We start from the raw sequence: 6415 nt of genomic DNA on the forward strand, positions 1-6415 counted from the left end.
GATAAAAGGAAGTGCACACAGGAAAGGGAGGAATTTGAGGCCATTAAATATCTATCATAGCATGTGAATGTTAACCAATTTGGCATTATCTTGTAAAGTTTAAGTGTGTTTTGAACAAAGCTGAAATTGCCCTAGCAATGTGTAAGGGATTCTATTGCTGCATTGATCTATACCATATATTTCAAATTGTCCAACTGCTTAATTTTGGCAGATTTTAAGGGTATTAAATGATATGTCATTTTAATATTGATTTATATTTTGTGATTACTTATTTTGATAATCACTTCTTATATTTATTGTCCATGTATTTTCTCATTACTTTTCCTATCTAATGGATTGTTTTTTCTTACTGGCTTAAAAGTCAATATTCTGAAAACTATTTTGTCAGTAATACATATTGCAAATAATTCAAGTGTGTAGCTTAGTTTTTGACCTCATTAAAGGTATCCATTGATGAAGAGAACTTCTTGATCTTTATAGAAATTAATTTCTCAAGTTTTTTATAGTGTCTTGTTTAGGAAATCCTTTCTTAAACTCGGATTAGAAAGGCAGTTATATGTTAAAAATTTCAAGCTAGGGGCGCCTGGGTGGCTCAGTCGGTTAAGCGGCCGACTTCGGCTCAGGTCATGATCTCACGGTCTGTGAGTTCGGGCCCCGCGTCAGGCTCTGTGCTGACAGCTCAGAGCCTGGAGCCTGTTTCAGATTCTGTGTCTCCCTCTCTCTCTGCCCCTCCCCTGTTCACGCTCTGTCTCTCTCTGTCTCAAAAATAAATAAACGTTTAAAAAAAAAATAAAAAAAAATTTCAAGCTAGATTAATAATTCTGAAAACCTATGTGGAGTTGATTATCTTCCTTGTCTTCAATTCTTTTTTATTTTATGGTGGAAGGTAAGAATCCAGCTTTTTTTTTTTTTTCATGTGAAAAAGTATTTCTTTTTGGCACTTTTTTCTCTAATTTGCCATCATATATTTGTGAGCTACCCGAGCTCTATACATGTATGATTCCAATACCTAGCCTGTTCTATTCTGTTCATCAGTGAGTCTACTCGATACCTACACCATACATCTTATATCATTTATAATCATCTTCCCATATAGTAAAGCAAGTAAATCCCCTATTCTTCAGGAAGCCTACTTTGTTCTTCCATATACACTTTAGAGCAAACGTTCAAATATTATTAGAATCCCATTAAGATTCTAACTGAAGTTCCAATGAATACATACATCCATTTGGGAAGAATTGACACCTTAATATGTTATGAAGTCTTCCCACTCAAGCCCATATATAGGTCTCTACTAATTTAGCTCTTCTTTATTGATTTGCAATAATGTTATATGATTTTCTGGGTGTAGATGTTACATACCCTTTTTTTGGGCATTTTGTTATGGATTTTTTCTTATTTTAAAATCATATAAAATGGTTTTATTTTTTAAATTTTTAATGTTTATTTTTAACAGAGAGGGGGGTGTGGAGAGAGCATGAGCAGGAGAGGACAGAGAGAGACAGGGAAACATGGAATCCGAAACAGGCTTCCGGCTCTGAGCTGTCAGGACAGAACCCAACACAGGGCTGGAACCCACCAGCTGCGAGATCATGACCTGACCCAAAGTTGGACGCTTAACTGACTGAGCCACCCAGGCACCCCTCCTTTTTTTTTAATTTTTAAAAAATAGTATCAAATGTTTTTAAAGAATTTTAATCTTTGCTGGTACACATGCAAGTGCAATTGAACTTTGTATATCGATCTTTATTTAGCACTTGCTTAACTCGTTTTATGTAATTTCAAAACCTATGCTATGTAGATATTTCTATCATTTGAACATAATGACCAATTTATTTTCTCCTTTCTAATCATTTTGCCGTGTTTTTAAAGTTTGTTTATTTTGAGAGAGAGTGAGCATGTGAACAGCGGAGGGGGAGGAGGAGGAGGCGATTCTGCACTGTCAGCAGCATGGAGCCTGATACAGGGCTTGAACTCACAAATCTTGAGATCGTGACCTGAGCTGAAACCGAGCTAGATGCTTAACTGACTGAGCCACCCAGGCACCCCTCTAATCATTTTGACTTTAATATATTTTTCTTTTGTTGTCACACTAGAAAACAATATTGAACAGAAAAAGGTGAGAACAGCCTTGCTTATATTAAGTAATTTTTACACAAAATATCTAAAGTTAGATAAGAGAACATCCTGACACAATTTCCAAGGATGTTTCCAAAAGGGCAATAGTTGCTCTTAATTTAGCTAGATTATAAGCAGTAGTGTAGAAGAAACAATACAGATTTTGAAGGGACCAAATCTTTGGTTATAATATTAGTTCTACCACTCATTGACTGGTGGTATGGGGAGTTTTTCAGGGAATTTAAAGTTGACCTCATACATGTCTCTTAGAGTTCATATGAGTCACAAAGCCTGTTAATATGGAATGGGCCATGTACATAAATAGCTACAAGTGAGGCTCAATGTTACTGGACCATATTGGATTATAGATACAAATGGGGACAGTTTATTAATATAGTGTACTAACAACTGTATTCCCTGTGCTCATCATAATAAATATTTATGGAAGTTCTCAGAGAAGATTCACATGTACTTTCTTATTATATCCGGTTTCCTTAGGGCCTTTGAGCTCCTTTTTTGGAAGTGCTTTTCTACTGTAGGTACGTTCTCTCTGATTTGTCGTCACCACTGGTCCCTTAGGCATGGCAAGAGCTGCTGCAAATTGGTCCTGTTACAGCAGATAACTGAGTAGAACTCTTGTCATAGCTGAGCTCTCTTTTGCTGTTTATTTCACTGTGGCAGGGGCACCTGGGTGGCTTAGTCAGTTAAGTTTCTGACTTCAGCTCAGGTCATGATCTCACAGTTTGTGAGTTTGAGCCCCATATTGGGCTCTCTGCTGTTAGTGCATAGCCTGCTTCGGATCCTCTATATGTCTCTCTCTCTCTCTCTGTCCCTTCCCCACTTGTACTGTCTCTAGTTAAAAAATAAACAAGCATTTATTTCACCGTGGCAAACAAGGGCTCCTGTTTCTTTATACATGCTAAGTTAAGGATCATATAGTAGCATTGCCTATACCTCATAGTAAGCATCTGTTTCATTTTTGCTAACAACTTTCTTTTCCCTTCCACTTGAATATGAGCCCAGGGAGTAGGGGTGAAAATGGATTTGAATAACTTACCACACTTCCCATTAAACAACTGGCTTTCTTTGTGCCTTTATTTCACACCTGGGCACTGAGACTTCTTGTGATGGACAGGGTGGATTATCCTATGTGTGTGTCCAGATACACACACATAAACAGATTTCTCTTAGGCTTATACCATCAATTTGAAACACATGCCCAGATAAATCTGAATCATGAGCAGTAGATGACACAGCCTAGGGAAAAGCAGAAATAACAATTTAGCAAAACAGAATTGAGCATAGGATTCCTATCTGATTTATTTTTATATCAGGAGAAGAACACAGTGTAATCCAAATAGCATTACTGTTGAAGTAACTTAGGTTGGGCCTCAATCAGATTCTCTCCATTTACTTTATTTGCACTGGAACTTAGGATAAGGTTTTTTTGTTTGTTTGTTTTTGTTTTTTTATTGTTGTTTTGTGTTTTGTTTTATTTTACCAATGCTGGGTCTTTCCTGTGAGAGAGTTTTAACATCTGCCTAATAGTTGTTCATATCAATTAAATTGATACTGGAGATAAGTTTTAGGAGGACCTCTATATGGGACATATTTCTATTCTGAGATTAAATTCTGAGATAAACTATGTATAAAAATAAAATGAAAGCTGCTATTACTTCTGTGAAACAGACCAATTGCATGATAAAACAGGTGAAAGCAATTTTTTGATAGTGTTATTCATATATAAAACAGTATACTGATTATAATTTTTAGTTTTCAAAGGTAGTTCAACCCAATCTAAGATTCTTAGAGCATATATCATTAATAGCATGTGTATCTCTGAATTTGCAGCTGTAATTCTCATTTATATCATTGTAATGTTATGGAGACAATTATCACACTGAGAATAAAAACTTGACATCGTGGCATGAGCAATGTATAATAAGAAAGCCAGTTACAACAACCGCTTATTCAAGAATATTTGAAAACCTGACTCAAAAAGAAGATAAGAAAATCTCGTAATTTCTTAAAGAGTTTAATGCTTAAAATAAGTTTGGTTCAAGTATACAATACTATATTAGCAATAGTCACCATGCTGCACATTAGATTCTCAGAACTTATTCCTCTTATAACTGAAAACTTGTGCCCTTTGATCTACATGATTTACCTGACAGTAAATCCTTTTTAAAAAAAAAAAAAAATTAGCGAGGAACAACATATAAAAATATTTTAAAAATTATATTTGTCTGAAGTTAAAAATGAAAAGAAAAAGTAGGCCTAGTTCAATAGAATTGTAAAGGTAGTTAATGGTATATTTTTGCAAATGAGATTAGTTTGAAAACCTATTTTCTTCATTTCCTAAAACAGAATAAGGGAGAATTACATATCTTAATTCTGTCAAGTATGCATTAAGTCAACTTGGAAAGAACCTTAGTGAAAATAACATTGCATCATAAGAGCCATATTTTTTTGCAGCTATATCGAGATATAATTAAGTAAAATATTAAGATACTTAAGGTGTAAAAGTCACCCGGGAAGGAGGGGTGAGATGGCGGACGCTGAAGAGGGTACTTTGTGGCCCGCGGGAGCCTCTGCTGCCTCAATTAAATTCAGCTTTAGTCACACAATGGAGCAGAGACCGCTGGCGGATACAGATGACTCAGGTGCGGCTCTGGAGGAGAAGGATTTCTTAAAGACCCTGGAAGGGAGCAAGCTGCCGAGAATGAAACCCTCAGAACCCCCCAAGGAACTCGTCATCCTTTTGATACAGAATGGCCATCGCAGGCAGCTACCGGCCCAGGCTTCTGGGTCATCCACAAATACTGAGGCCTTGGTGGATACGGTGCTGTCCCAGGCTGTGAAGGAGCTCACTGAGAACTCTAAGAAGTCCCTGGAGGAGAGAGAAAAATCAGGTGTTGACCCCATGCTTGCTAACCCCATGATCCAGCAAGAATGCATCCCCAACCAGGAGGTGGCAGATAGCAAACCCTGGGCTTGAGACAGTGCTGGAGGAAGCTGACTAGGAGGCAGTCCCTGTAGAAGCCTATGGGCTGGCTGTGTTATGAGGTATGGGCTGGAAACCTGGCGAGGGCGTTGGCCGCACCTTCAATCAAGTGTTGAAGCCCCGTGTTAACCCACCAAGGCCGAAGGGGTTAGGCCTGGGTGCGAACCTGACTGAAGTCAGGGCCCTGGCCCCCCACCGGCCTCCACTACCTGTGAAGCCCAGATGAAGAGCAAGAGAAGGATAAGGAAGACCAGCCTCAAGGACTGGTGCCCCGGGAAGGTGTGGTGGTTCTGGCCCTCACCGAGGCCTCTATGGAAAGGTAGAAGGCCTCGATCCTGACAGTGTTCGGGCCATGGTTCACCTGGCCATGGGGAGCCTAATGGTGATTGTTAGTGAATACTGGCTGCACCTGTCTCCCAGCAGGAGTTTGACAAGAACTCCTTGGCTCTCAGCCAGTTGCATAAAACCTCCTTTGTGGACAAGCTGCACAAGGTTGTATTGTGGCTGGTATATACAAGCTGGTATTACCAAGATGACGATTGAAGATGTCCTCAGCCCAGATACCTGTGTGTGTCTAATAGATGAAGGCCTAGTCCTGGAAGGCTTGAGGGAAGACATGCTGGAGACCCTGGTCCCCAAAGTCCAAGGCAACCGGTGCTGGGGCCACAGGCTGGAAGAGTGGGACGCCTGCTGGACTGGGACAGAAAACGGAGCTGGGCTCTGGTGCAACTGTGAAGAGAGAATCAGCTGGTGGAGCTTCACTATGATGCTGTCTGCCAGTACCTCGGCCCCAGTAACTCAGATGAAGACTGACCCATGACCACCCCCATCCCCCACCCCCAGGCTACTGCCAGCTCTGTACAGTGTGAAAAGCCAGTCTTCACAAAGGTGGGGAGATCATTGTTCCGTCCTCCACTTGCAGGCAGCCCCAGAACCAGGACAGGGACAGGTCATGAAATAGGTAGACCAGAAGGGAGGCTTGAAACAAACCTAATATTCTCCAGAAGCTAGGGTGTTATAAAAATCATTTCAAAACCTCAGTGAAATGACAAGATCATAAGTGTGTGCTGAGCGGGGTAGAAGAGGGAGCTGGGCTGACAGAGGTAGGAGCCATTCTAGGCTTCAGTCCCACCACCATGCATGGGCTGACACACAAGTTAAAGGATCTGCTCACAAGTTCATTCTCGGAATACAGAAGCTTCCAAGTGTGTTCCCTGAGCAGATGCTATGGAGTCTAGAATGCCACATCTCTGTACAACGTCCTGAGCAAGAATCCTAGTGGTGGCTCTGCTT

General features: G+C 40.1%; 1 pseudogene; it reads left to right on the plus strand.

Moving 5' to 3' along the window:
- The first annotated feature begins 2207 nt into the window (after nucleotides 1-2207).
- Nucleotides 2208-5658, plus strand: LOC125921553 (G-patch domain and KOW motifs-containing protein-like; annotated as a pseudogene).
- The last annotated feature ends 757 nt before the right edge of the window (nucleotides 5659-6415 follow it).

The sequence above is a fragment of the Panthera uncia genome, chromosome C2, assembly GCF_023721935.1.
Source record: "Panthera uncia isolate 11264 chromosome C2, Puncia_PCG_1.0, whole genome shotgun sequence".
Taxonomy (NCBI): Eukaryota; Metazoa; Chordata; class Mammalia; order Carnivora; family Felidae; genus Panthera; species Panthera uncia.